The sequence below is a fragment of the Chenopodium album genome, chromosome 12 (assembly GCF_948465745.1).
Source record: "Chenopodium album chromosome 12, dcCheAlbu1.1, whole genome shotgun sequence".
NCBI classification, from domain to species: Eukaryota; Viridiplantae; Streptophyta; class Magnoliopsida; order Caryophyllales; family Amaranthaceae; genus Chenopodium; species Chenopodium album.
Genome location: NC_137845.1, coordinates 35,895,706 through 35,911,192, shown reverse-complemented (window position 1 = coordinate 35,911,192; position 15,487 = coordinate 35,895,706).

Here is a 15,487-nt window from a genome sequence, read left to right as displayed (position 1 = left end):
CGATTTTAGACATATTTATTAGCTCAAATTAATTAATCAATTAATTAAGCAAAGTCCTTTAGTAACTGGTTAGTTTATTTAAGCATATTTATAATCACAAGTCAAACCAAACGGTTAGTTTAATCACATATAAATATGCACAAGTAAATAATGCACAAGTAGTCAAATAGTCACAACATGATGCAATGAGTTTGCAACCTAACCATGGCTCTAGCTCTCTAAAGTTCAAGGATTAGGGTAGTCAAAAGAGGGTCCATGGTTGTAACACCCTCAAATCTCCCTCTACGGAAATACTAGTATAATACATATAATTATACCGTAGAGGTAGACTTAGGCGTATTACCGCCGCGTGATTACGCAAGGCTACTCAAACTTACTAAATAAACCAGTACTTTACAGCGGAAACTTCAAAACTCTTCTTTATTAATAATAGACTAAAAATAGTAACCATTGTCATGAGTACTCAAAAAGAAACACAAGACCAACACTTCCTTAATCTAGGTGAAACCATTTCCGGGACTCTATATGCTCAATTATTGACTCCACCTGAAATTAGTCAACACTGCTTACCATTAAGGTAAACAGGGCGAACCAAAACAAAATAAGAAATACGGATTAGCAAAATATGCTAAGTACGATAAGTGCAAGATAATTAAACTCAATTTATTAGCAAACATGCTTTAAAAATCAATTCCAATAATTAATACAATAAATTCCAAACTCATTATTCCAAAACCGATTCCAATGACTCAATATTCAAAATAATAGTTGATAAAACCAATTCCTTTATTAAGAACCAATTTCTTTTAATCCAATTCCTCACCCAAGTGTGCACACCCCCCAAGCTAGTCTCCTTATATTACAAGGCTATTCATGAGGAAAGACCGGGTCATACAAAGTTCAAGGCCTTATCAATATACCAAATCCGCATAGTGGGATTACCAACATGCTTATAAAGCATTAATTATAATAATTCAATGGTTCAATAAATCCTTTTAATATCCAATAAATTCCAATATAATTCAAACTCCTTTTTAATAATTCCACACACTTTCAAAATCAAAACCTTTTAAATAGATACTTGAGAATAAAATCTCATATTAATAACTTTTCAAAATCAATAACTCTTCCTTGAAAAACCTTGTATTAAATTCAACAAACCTTTTAAAATCAATTCCTTTATTTAAACACCATAAGTAATTCAAACCATTCAAAACATGATTTAAAAATCAATCATTCAAAATACTTTTATTAAAATCAATATCTTCAAACATAATTTATTTCAAAATCATAATTCAAATCAATTTAATTCAATCACCAATCAAATCATGTAAAACATGTTATTCAAACCAATCACTTTCAAAGGTATCTAGCCACCTAAATATACCTTGATCCTTGTTAGAAAAATAACACAAAAAGAACCTCAAGAACCTTGATTCCGAATATCAATCAACACTTCGCACTTTCAAAGTTCAATCACGAATACACCTTGCAAATAACATAACCATAAGGTTATCACAACATAAACTCAAATCTAATGTGCATGGACTATAAAACTCTTTTAAAATAATACTTTAATATAAAATTATAGCTTTGAAATAGTTATTTGTATTTTAGAAAACTAACCATGAAGAAGATAAAAAAATAGGATTAAAGAGAATTGAATTTTTGTTGGAAAGAATAGGCAGAACTTGCAGAGGTCATAACTCCTTCAATATAACTCCTAATTGGGTGATTCTTGAGCCTAACCTCAAGGATTTTTCGAGAGGAACAATCTTTTGTGAAACATCAATACCCCAAAAACTTACCAGAAGTGCCCAAAAACTGGCTTCAAAGGTATACGGGATAATATTTGTATGAAAAGAGGAGAAGAAAAGTATGAAAAGGTTTAGGGAAAAGAAGAATAAGAGAGAAGAAGAGAATTGGGTTTTTGGTGTGAAGAATATGAGAGGTATGAAGGGGTATTTATAGGCTAGCTCATGCAAAAATTATGGCAAGAGAATGTGGGAAGAATTATGGCAAAAAGAATTAAGGAATTACTTGGAGAAGTGAATAAGGAAATATGGAAACTTTTGATATTAAGGTGATTAAGAATAATAGAATTTAGGAAAGTGTGTTTGTCATGAAAATAATATGGAAAAAGAGATTACTTTGGGAATAATCAAATGTGAAATAAGGTAAGAAAATAAGATGATCAAATCTTTGTGAGATGAAAAAATAAAATTAAGGAAAATAAGAGATTTTAAGGAGAAAATTAAAAATATAATTTACCAAAATAAGTCACCCAAAAATCCATCACGATGGCTTTAGATATTTAGGGAATTAATTTGCTAGTTTTAAGGAATAAAAAATAATTGTGTAAGTAATATTTATTTTGTAAAATAATTAATTAATAAAATTCCAATTATTCACTAAATAAAATAACTAAGACAATCAGATTTTCTACACATAGAAATTCCGAAAATCATAGTTAATAATTTAGGAATTTTTGGTCCTTTTAAATAAATAATAAAATATAATTTTGTTTAATTAAAATATCCGAAATATATATAAATAATCCGGCTTTTAAAATAAAATAAATGGATAATAAATCTTATCCAAAATCCAAAAATAATAATTGAGTTTTAAAATACTTTTGGCGCCAAAATTCAAATATCATTTTGGCTCCAAAATTCAAATAGAAAAATAAATTAGTTAAAATACCCTTTTTATAAAATACATTTCAAAAATACGGGGTATTACAATGGTTATGAGTTCGGATGCATCGCGTGGAAGCCTTACCTTTGGAAGGGTTGGCGCATATGGATGGGACCCTGCAAGTTAAACTTGCTTCCATGGTTTGGTGAATTCACAAACTCGGATGTACCCTTCGTTGCAATGAGCGTTCGATTGGGTAGATGGAGCGTGAATTCCCAGAGGGTTATGGCCATATGTAGAACACATATGGGTTTCAGAAAAGAGGGAAAAACTCAATCAGGAAGTAAAATTGACCAAACAGTACTAAAATCGGTCAAAGCAAGAAGGCAGACATCTGGCTCAGTATTGGAAGAACATGGCGCGAGAAAACAGGGACCATCTCGAGGAGATGGCCCTGTCGCGCTGCGATATTGCCATCGCGTTGCGACAGAGCCATCGCACTACGATGGGCTTGGTTCTCTCAGTGATAGTTCCTACATGCCTCAGCAGTTTTCTATGTTCTTAGAATTTTCCGATTTTCGAAGCGTTTTTTTCGATCCTAGTTGTGAAAGATTTTTTTTCCAAATTTCCTACGTGTAAAATGCCTATGTTTTTGACGCATTACGGATGGCCTTTCTAATGCGGACCTTTTTATGCATATGCCAATAATGTCAATCAAAATTACGCACATAAATACTTAGAACTTTTCGAGTCTCATCCACTCATTCTAAATTAAGGCCAAAATAAGTTTTAGGAATTAAAATAGAAATCCTCCCTAGTGGAGTCGCCAAAAACTGTAAAGAATATTTCAAGCATCCCACACTTGAGCCCCACTGTGATCATATACTTAAGCATGGTGGCATCCAAAGGAAAGGAAGATAGAGCAAAAGAATGACCAACAAGTTTTAGGAACTTGTAAACCATTCACAGGGTGAAGGTTACACCCCTTCACGATCCATGAGATCGCTAACTCCATAGTGGTCCTGAACCATGACTGGATATTTGGGGATGAAGGTCCAATTCCAACCTAAAAGAGATTGAACCTGCTCTAAATAGGCTTCTACTTTATTCTTCTCATATTCATGTGCTCTTTCCGATCAATATACAATCAATATATTAACCCTAAACTTGTTTAATCTATGTTGGTTGAATATTAATGCACAAACAAATCTATTATTGGCGATCACTTGAATTAAATCATATTCGCCTAAATAAAATTATTAATTATCTTATTAAGCGTGATTTCAAGTACAAATTCCCTTTAAACCTGCAAGAGAGGGCGTGATCAAGCAATAACAATAATATATCAAGCAACATATAATTATTGATACAATAAATCATCATCATCATAATAACAATCTTATTAAAGCATAACAATATTATTACCAAGATCCTAGGCATGATACTAACAAGATTAATAACAAATCCTAGCATGTCACTAAACAATAAAGATCAAAGCTTCATCCCTAGCATGATACTAGCTTGATATAAGAAATAGGAAGCAACTTAAACATGATTCTAGAAACATAAATGATATTAGAAATATTAGTTAACACCCTAAACATGATACTAGGAATCATATAGAAATCCTAACATGATACTAGGAATTAAAATAAGATAAACATGCTTTCTAATGAAATAAAGCAATTGAATTACTCACTTTGTTGCCTCGTATCTCTTTCTATCAAAACAATACACACATTAGTAACTTCAATGAAAATATTAAATTAAACAATTAATTTTAATAGGGATTTGAGACCAAACCCTCAGAACTTATCAACCTTTCACGTCTAGGAAGAAGACAACTTTAAGGTTTTCTAGGTGTATTCGAATCTCGTGAATGAGGAATGATGTATTTTAAAAAGGCTAGGTTTAGAAAGAGGGAGAAAGAATAAGCTTCTAGCTTTCACTACAAGAAAACGCCCTATTTCCGATGGATTACTTCCGATGGCCATCTAAAACCGTCGGAAAATACGTAATTTCCGATGGCTTTAAAAGCCGTCGGAAATTTCCGATGGTTTTTAAAAAAATCCGATGGATCAAGCCATTGGAAATTTCCTATGGCCTTAAAAAATCGGAAATCGTATTTTTGATGGCTTTTCCGATGGCTTAAGATATAGGAAATTTCCGATGGCTTTTAAAATTTCCGATGGTTTTAAAAGCCATAGGAAATTTCCAATGGTTTTAAAAGCCATAGGAAATTTCCGATGGCTTGAAACCATCGGAAAATACAAACTTTCCGATGGTTTTAAAAGCCATCGGAAATTTCCAATGGCTTTTATGAAATAAACCATCGGAAATATATTTAATTAAAAAAAAAAAGTGGAGAACCCTAATTGTATACGCCCCCCTTATAGCAGCCACCCCATACTTTCTTTCTTTCTCATTTACCTTCTTCTATTCTCTCTCCTCCTTCTCTCTTATTCTCTCTCCTCTCGGTGTTCTCTTCTTCTCATCTCCCCTCCTTCTCCTCTCCTATTCTCTTTGTTCTCTTCTAATTTCCCCTCCTTTGTTCTCATCCTCATTCTGTACTTGCATCTTATGTCATTCTTCAATTGCCGCACTGCCGTATTTTTTTTGTAAGTTTTTAAACAAATTCAAGGTTTTTAAGTCCAAATTCGGCCATGAAAACTCAAGATCTAGAATTTTCATGGTCGAATTTGGCCTCAATAAACCAAATTCGAGGTGAAATTCGAAGGTATGACCTTATTAAGGTAATTTGGGATGAATATATGGTCGAATTAAAGGTATTTTTTTTATATTTTTCTGCTGTAATTTCCGATGGCCAGGTTTCTTACCATCGGAATATTCCGACGGTATAGCCATCGGAAGTTTCCGATGGAATTTAGGCCATCGGAATCTGAAATTTTTCCGATGGCCATAAAAATCCATCGGAAAACTGGTTTCCGATGGCTTTTCCATCGGAAAAGTGGAAATTTCCGACGAAGGAATTTCCGACAACCATTTTCCGATGGAAAACCATCAGAAATCAGATTTCCGACGGTTTTTGAGGAATTTCCGATGGATTTAAGCCATCGGAAATAGGCTTATTTCTTGTAGTGTTTAAGAGAGAGAGAATAGAATAGATGATTGTTGATGATTGAAAATGGGGAAATATCGATCCTATTTATAGAGAAAAACGACCGAAAATGATTAGAAAAGAGTTAGATTTCGAATTGGAATAAAATTCCTTTCGACGTGGCAAGATAAAAAGCATCGCGGCATCGTGGCTCGATAAAAATAATTTTTTGCGGATTTTGTTTTTATCGTAACTTTTTATCCAGAGGTCGAAAAAAGGCATATAATATGTCGTTAGAAAGCTCTCAAAGTCTAATTTCCAACCCAGTTAGATTCAGATTAAAATCTTTTGTAGAATAAATGATATGGCCGAAATAGTGGAAGGGTGTTAGTTTTAGATAGAGTTTCGTATTTCTTTCATATCATTTTTGTTATAGCTCGGAATTAATATTATAATATATCATTGGAAAGATAATTTTAAGGGATATCCAACCATCTAAGGTTTTGATAAAAATTATGAGGCACGAAAATAATATCTGATCATCTTTGAACGTCTTTCATTTTGAATAGAATTAGGACTTTCAAAAAGAGAAGTTTTATTCAATTTCAAATTCTTTATCTTATCTTTTAATAAAGGATAATTAAAATCTATTAGAAACTTATAGAAGATTCTAGTTAATCCTAATTGGTTTAGGAATATAATTAAGATTAGTGGACCCTCCACATGATCATTGGGTCGCACATAAAACTCGTTTTAGGCCTAGTTTAGTATTTTGGCTATAACTTTCTCATTATTCATCGGAATTAGGCTTATAATATATCGTTGGAAAGTTCTTTTAAAGCCCCATCCAACTACACAATTATTGGACCCATATTAATTACCAAATTAAATTGGACTGGATGTTTTTCATAAACAGGGTGCGAAAAGAAACATTTTTGAAAACAAAAAGAATTATTTTTATTTAAACAGAGGGATTCACGGGAATTTTTAACATTTCACCTCATTCGATATTCAATGACGTGAAATGTACTCATCACTGGGCTTGGTTTTGGGAGACAAAATTTGGTGTCTACACGAAGTCACCTTAGGAAAACTCTTAGGATATGTCATTAGCTTTAGAGGAATAGAAATAGATCCAACCAAGATCAAGGAAATCATGTCATTGCCGCCGCCAAAGACCGAGAAATAGATTCGAGGATTCATTGGCCGGTTGCAATACATAAGTAGGTTCATATCCAAAATCACCACGATATGTGAACCAATATTCAAGAAGCTCAAAAAGAACGTGCTAGTAATATGGGATGAAGAATGTCAAAAAGCCTTTGATAAGATCAAAGCCTATCTCGGCAATCCTCCTGTATTAGCAGCTGCCCTCCTAGGAATCCCTCTTCGTCTATACTTAACAGTCACCAAAGAAACAATAGGAGCTATACTCGCACAAGAAGTAGAAGGCAAGGAAAACACCATCTACTACCTAAGTAAGAAGATACTTGAGTATGAAGTATGCTACACACCTCTCGAAAAGTTGTGCCTCACACTTGTGTGGGCCACAACCAAGGTAAGAAACTAGATGCTTGTCTATACAGTATATGTAGTATCCCGAATGGATCCCCTTAAGTACCTTTTTGAGAAATGCACACTCAGCGGGCGAATATCTAGATGGATAGTCAATCTAGCCCAATTTCATGTAAGGTTCATGCCTCAAAAAGTCATTAAAGTATCGGTTGTTTCAGATTTCTTAGCAGACTTCCCAATCGAAGACTCAACGCCAATGCATGAAAATAACTTCCTAGATGAAGACTTAATACTCACAGAAGATGATACTTGGACATTATACTTCGATGGAGCATCAAACCAGAAAGGATGTGGGGTAGGAGTCTTATTGGTATCACCTAAAGAAGAGAATCTCCCAATCTCAATCAAGTTAGATTTCGACGTTACCAATATTGCTGTAGAATATGAAGCATGTGTGGTAGGCCTCAAAACTGCTTTGGCATTGGGAGTGAAGAAACTTCGAATATTTGGAGATTCTTCCCTTATTATTAACCAAATCTCGAAAAGATGGAAAGTAAGAAGTGAAAGTTTGGCCCCTTAGCAAACATATCTAGAAACGCTTACTAATCAACTCGAGAAAGTAGAATACACCTACTTACTAAGAGAAGAGAATCAGTTTGTTGATGCCTTGGCAAGACTAGCCTCAATGATTAGGATTCCTAAGGTAATTGAGCAAATGCCTTTGACAATAGAGAAAAGGCATAAACCAGCTTATATTCAAGCTATCAAAGATGAGGAAGTAGTCCAAGAAGAGGAAGAGGAGGAACCTTGGTATTCTGACATCCTAAATTATGTCACAAAAGGGGAATACCCACGACAGGCTGACAAAAGAGCTAAACGCGCTCTAAGACTTTTGGCTTCCCAATTCGTGATCATAAATGACGAGTTGCACAAAAGAGTTCCTAAAGGTAGAGCTCTCATATGCGTAGGCAAGAAAGAAGCCCAAAGGGCAATGAGGATATTCCACGAATGAGCATGTGGAACTCATATGAATGGCAAAATGTAAGTCCAAAAGATAATGCGACAAGGATATTATTGGACTACCATGAATAAGGACTGCCATCAATATGTGAAAAGGTGTCCCAAATACCAAATATACGCTAACTTACAACATATTCCACCATCCCTCCTTTACACCTATACATCTCCATGGACATTCTCAACATGGGGAATAGATATCATTCGAAAAATAACCCCTCATGGGAAAGGAGGCCATGAGTACATCCTTGTTGCAATAAACTACTTTACAAAATGGGTTGAAGCAGCCTCATACGCGAAACTCACTGCAAAACATGTAGCGCTCTTTATCAAAAGAAACATCATATGTTGATAAGGAGTCCAACATGAGATGATAAGTGAAAATAGAACTGACTTTCAAGCAGAATGCGAGGAATTGCTTCAAAAGTATGGTATTCAACACCATCAGTCTTCCCCATATAGACCTCAGGCAAATGGTGCAGTAAAAGCAACCAATAAGAACTTAAAAGTTATCATTGATAAAAATGACTGAAAACTATAAGGATTGGCATGAGAATCTCCATTTTGCTCTCTAAGGTTATCGCACATCAATCCATTCATCGGCAGGAAATTCGCCATTCTCCGTAGTCTATGGAATGGATGTCGTACAACCTGTAGAATGGCAAATACCTTCCTTACGCATCGCGTTGGAAATTAAACTTGATAAGGTTGAATGGACAAGGGCAAGGTATGAAGAGCTAATTCTACTCGATGAAAAATGACAGGAAGCTCTACATCATACTCAATGTTACCAAACTCGCATGGCTAGACACTTTAATAAGAAGGTCAAGACGAGAAACATCAAAGTAGGAGACTTTGTGTTAAAAGCATTAAGGAAAAACGTTCTAGACCCAAGGGGTAAATTTAGGCATAATTGGTCCGGACCATACATTGTCAAAACTATCCTATCAGGAGTTGCCGACAAACTAACTGATATGGATGGTAATGAATTCTCAAACATGACAAACCTTAACCAACTTGAGAAATTCTACCCATGATTACTTGAGTATTATACTCAAAAGAGCTACGTTCGGCCTGATTCCTTAACAAGGATACGTAGGCAACCCTTTACAGAGCGCGGCCACTTTAAATTTTGCAAATATTGCGCCTCCGCATCACACGCCGAGTCAGCGTCAGCGTCGCATAAAAAAGGGAATCAACGCGCCGCGACAGTTCCACCGCGCCGCGATCCGATCATCGCACCGCGTTGGGTTCGAAGTTACTGCTTCTAATCTGGGCAAATTTTGGTCAATTTCAAAAGATTTCGACTTCCGTACTCGAATCGTTTTTCGAAATTGTTCAAGTTATTTCCATTGCTTTAATAAAATAAAGTTGATTTAATTAAAAAGCTTAAAAGTTGCACTAATAAATAAAAATTACATTATTGATGGAATTAAATAAAGCTTAAAAATAAAATTGACTTAAAATTAAAAAATTGTCTACTAAGTTGAAAGCAATGCAATGCTCTAATTTTCCTTCTCTTTTCTAACCCTTTTCCAATTCTTCTTTGCTTCTTCATTATCATCTAAATCTTTCACCAGTAGGGACCCTTTAGACGATCTAACTGCTACTTTGGTAGGAATAGTTTCTCCTGGCACAAACACACCAACTTTCTTTACAACCCTCACTTTTTTGTCAGTAGAGTCAGTCTTTCTTTTCTCCTTGCCTTTGGTAGCACTCTTTTTCTTAGGCATAACAAGAGTCTTGAATTCAAATTTTAAACCCAGACGGTCTTTGGCAGGGATTATCTTGTCACCCAAACGATCTTTAACATGTGTCTTCTCTGCATTTACACTCTGAGCTTTACCTTTGTCCTTTTGGGATCTACTAAGAAACCACTACTTCACTTCTTTACACAAAGGAAGGATCCCTCGATTGGGAACGACTTCCCATAAGAGACGAGCATACCAATAATCATCAAACGCTCAATGTCGTGAGAAACAGGATGCTCATAGGGTCTACGAAGGTCCCCAGAAGGGATAGTTTGTGCAAGGCCATATTGTCTTTTTACCCTACAGAGGAAATAAAAGGTCGTCTTTGATAAACTTGGAATACGGCAGGCAGGTTGAGCATTGGTCCCAATCATCTTCTTAATTTTCCACCAAGGGATGACCCTTTTACAGAGAAGTCGTGAGCTTCAAATATTTTACTCCACTCCCGGGGACCTATCTTCAAAGAGAAGCGCTTCTTTCTTCTTACAAGACGATTAGAAGTGTATTTTTCAATATTGTCAGGAGGTCTTATTAATCCAAGTCTCTCCATTAGCCAAACCTGCATGAATGAACTAGAATTATTATTATTGTTACAAAATTGTATTTTTAATTTATGTAATTAAAAGTACTAATTTTCTACCTGTAATAAAATTGGAGATCCTCGAAGCGGAGTTTTGGGGTCTTTTTTCAATTCATCCAAGCAAAGCATTGTTTCACCAACAATTAATGGCATGGATTCTCCCAGCATCTATTTTCTCCATGACACATGCTAAAATAGCTTGACCCATATGCGTGCTACCATTGGTGAGTAAATATTGGCTAACCATGCAAAAAAGGAAGACTCTTCTCTTATAAACATGGAAAGACTTCTACTTTGGTCTATTAAAATAAAAAGAAGCAAACTTTTTAAGATTAACCTCGGTGCCATCAACTATGACTTTTAAATCATTGCCTTTAAGGTTGAAAAATCGCTCAAAATCCTTATAGTAGTACTCACATATCGTGGGAATCACTGCTAGATCTAAGGAAGGGAAACCAAGAATCGCACCAAATGCCTCCGACAAAGGGCTGATCTCATCATCGACAAATCTAAAAGAATGGGTATTGGAATCCCAATGTTCTAGGGTACAATCATAGCAAATTCTTGGCAAGAAATTCAACAAACATGGAGAATTAAGCAAGAACACACTAGGTGACCGTGCCTTACCATCTTCAGTTTTGTGGCTATTCCTAGCCACAACAGTGCCTTGCCAATGTAGACGATCTCCTATGTGCCTTGGACATCACCGAAAATCTCATCCTTGCCTTGACTCGACTAATTTGATTGAAAACCTTCACACCCTAGTAAAAGCCGTCGAAGACCTTGATGCCTTGCGATCCTCAGTTTGCTGATACTTCATCATGTCGAGTACGTGCTTCCTCCAATGCTTTCGTGTAGTTTTCTCTGCCAGTACCTCGGCGCATTTTGTAATGAGCTAGTACCTTGACGCTTGTGCTTGCTTGTGAACCAATACCTCGGTGCTTTGCGATGAGTCAATGCTTAGGCGCTTAAATCAAGTGAGATGATCGTCATTAGGCCGATCACTAATCGTGATTGTAATCGACCCGACTACTAATCATGTCAATTGCTTTAAGGGGCTAACTGGTGTACCAAGGAACCCAAAATGCTGAACCAGCTCCACATAACCCATTGTGGGGCCCAAGAATTGCATTGCTGAAGAAAGGAAGACTGACACGTGCCGCCACATTCCATCTCGACGTGTCAAGCGTATAGTATCGTAATAGCATTATCGCGCTGCGATAAGGTCGCGTTCTTCCGGATTTAAACCCTTTCTTCTTCATTTTGCCGTGGCTATCATTTTCGTTCGAAAATCGCTCCAAACTTCAATTCGCTTGTTCTTACTCGTTTCTCAATTGAATTCACTCAAATTTGTTGCAAATTGACACTCTTCATCTCTAGTTTGCCGATCTATGTAAGTTTTCTCTAACTCCTCTTAGTTTGGAAGAATTTTGTGCGTTTTTATTCGCGGATTTTCGGAAGATGTTCCTTAGGATGTGGAAGATTGTCACAACAAATGAAGATAGCGAGGCACTGTTACCTTCATATGGTGTTCACGAGGCACTATGGAGGTCATCACAACAAAAATCGGTTACTCCAGAGACGTGTGCTCGCAGTGCAAGATACGCATTTCTAACTCTTTTATCTGTTTAACTAACGCTAGTTTGCAGGTATCAGCGTAAGAAGAATGATTTAGGATCGTAGAACATTCTGAATCATTCTCCGTCCCTATCGCTACTTTGACTTTTGTTTTCAAAACTTATGTTTCTCTAAACTTAGTAAAAGTGGGGGCTTCTATAGACACCTGATTGTATCTCCCCAAAAACCAAACCCAGTGATGAGTACTTTGCACGTCATTAATATCGAGCAAGGTGAAATTTTGAAGGGTCTCGTGAATTCTTCTGTTTTGTAATAAAAATAATTCCAATCTGTTTTCGAAAATCATTCATTTTGTATCCCATTTACGAAGAACGTCCAATGTAGTTTACTTTTGTCCAAAATATGGGTCCAATAATTGTGTAGTTGGATAGGGCTTGAAAAGACATTTCCTGATATATTATAAGCCCAATTCCGAGTTATAACGAGGAATTTATGGCCAAAATACTAAACTAGGTCCTAAATGAGTTTTATGGACGACCGAATGATTATGTGGAGGGTCCATTAATTTTAATTTTATTCCTAAAGTCATTAGGATTTATTCTAGTTTTCTAGAATCATCTAGAAGGTTATTTTGAGTTCTAATGGGATTAGGATTATTAATTATGATTATATTTGGTTTTGAAAAGATAAAGAATTTTTTAAAACAAGTGTTTTTAAAAGACAAATCTGATTTCATTAAAGATATGTACAAACTCCAAGTAACCTAATTTGATTGGAAGAAGGACTCCGTACGGGAATTTTATCATACAGAAACCATCGCGCCGCAATAAGTTCATTGCGCCGCGATGAGCTTATCGCTATGCGATGGAGCTATCGCATCGCAATAGTCCTGTCGCGTCACGATGGAGCTAGTTTTACTCCGAGTCTTAGTCTGACTCTTTTCTATTGTTAACGGTCTATTTTTCTCTATAAATAGGGTCTTTTTCCTCCGTTTTAAGAGGAATCAACAATCATATATTCTCTCTTTCTCTCTCTAAGCTAAAGCTAGCTTATTCTTTATTTCTCTCTCTTTCTAAGCCTAGCCTTTTAAAAATACACCATACGTCCATCACGAGTTTCAAATACACCTAACCAAGCTCAAAGTTGTCTTAGACCTCGACGTGAAAGGTTGATAATTATGAGGGTTTGGTCCCAAATCTAATTTCAATTATTATTATTTTAATATTTTGATTTAATATTTTTATTGAAGTTACTAACGTGTGTATTCTTTTAATAGAAAGAGGTACGAGGCATCAAAGTAAGTAATTTAATTACTTAGTTGTTCTTTTGATATAGAAATCATGCTTAGATTGTTTTATTAATTCCTAGTATCATGTTAGGATGTCTTTATTGCTTTCTAGTATCATGTTAGGATTAAAGCTTTGATTTTTATTGCTTAGTGACATGCTAAGATTTGTTATTCATCATGTTAGTATCATGCCTATGATCTTACTAACATTATTATGCTTTGATGAGATTGCGATGGTGATGATTATTGTATCAATATTGTTATGTTGTTGTTATTGCTTGATCTCTCTTGCAGGTTTAAAGGAAATTTGTACTTGAAAATCACGCTTAATAAGATAATTGATAATTTTATTCAGGCTAATATGATTTTAATTCAAGTGATCGCCAATAATAGATTTGTTTGTGTATTAATATTCAACCAACATAGATTAAATATGTTTTGAATTAATATATTGAATGTATGTTAATCAGAAAGCGCACATGAATATGAAAAGAATAAAGTAGAGGCCTATTTAGGGCACGTTCAATCTCTTTTGGGTTGGATTTGTACCTTCATCCCCGAATATCCATTCATGGTTAAGGACCACTATGGAGTTAGTGATTTCTGTGATCGTGAATGGTTAAAAGTTCCTAGAACTTGTTGGAGACTCTTGTGCTCTAGCTTCCTTCCTTTTGGACGCTGCCATGCTTAAGTGTATGATCACAGTGGGGCTCAAGTGCGGGATGCTTGAAATATTCCCTACATGAAAATATCATGAGCAAGACGAGTATTAAGGCTCACATGGACTCGTCGCCGATCGGTGCGAATTGGTGGAGTTTTAGCCATCCAGGCCGATCTTATGTAGAGAGAATTCTGCCACGGTTGGCCCCACCACCTTGCATAGAGGAGGAGGAGGAGGTTTGTTTTTTATGTCTTTTGATTTGTCTTTTTGGTAGCCCCCAACGATATTTAATTGTTAAGGTTTACTTTCACAGGTTTCAGCAGCGGCTATGGAGTTCGTGCCTCCGCGTATGTCCATTGTGTACCAGGGGACAAATGGACTGATTGAGGAGATGGTGCCTCCTGCCCCTGAGGAGTGGTGTTTGATTTCGAGGTCGATCCCTCGACGTCAGCATTGGGTTAGTTATCTTTTGTATTTATTAGTGTGTATATTTTGATCACTTCTAACTTCATTACTTTTGCAGTTCTCACGTGAGGTGATGACGAGGATGGCGGCAGCTATGGACGCCTTCTGATACCAGCTAGTGAGGCTAAGTCACCGAGCCTCATGTTGTGGCGGTGACAATGTTGCATCGGTATCTCTTTTGACTTTCATTATTTTTGTTTATTTGCCACTTTTTATCTGACTTAGTTTATTGCCTTATTTAAGCATGTTCCTCCGACACGTACTCGCTCAAGGCCAGAAGGCTCGAGGGAGAGAGTTGGGTCGAGGTGCCGTCACACCTCCACGGAGACTGAGGACAGCGAGGGAGTGGCAGTGAGGCCACCTTGTCGGGGTAGTCTGACATTGGTTCCTTTCGGGGCTAGCAGGACGTACCAGGTGGAATTGTCGTCTCGGCAGCCTCAGCAGCAGGAGCAGCTGCAGGGTAAGGCAGGATGGACTGGCCCTACCATCTCGATTCCGACGACCGGCGGTGCTGATGCTGGTCAGGGATTGACTCCACGGACCTTGCAGTTTTATGATACTTTTGGTATCCGTCCTCCGACGCCATAGCTTTGTACCTGTATTGATTTATTTATGCATTTTCTGACTATGTAGGACTTTGATTTGCTTTTTATGTTAATTTATGACTTAGTTAGACATGATGTAAATATACACTAGACTTACTATGTACATTTTTATTCTTTGCATTTTATTTTTACATTTTATTATATGCATGTGAATGTGTAAAATTTGTGACAACTTTGCGCAAAAATTTCCATCATTTTTGTTATCATTGGAAGGTATCCAACTTTCTCCCCACAAAAAGAAAAAATGAAAAAAAATAAAATGGAGTTAACTAAAAATAAGCTTAAAATAATGAAACTTAAAAATAATTTCTCCAAATTATAATAGGATAAAT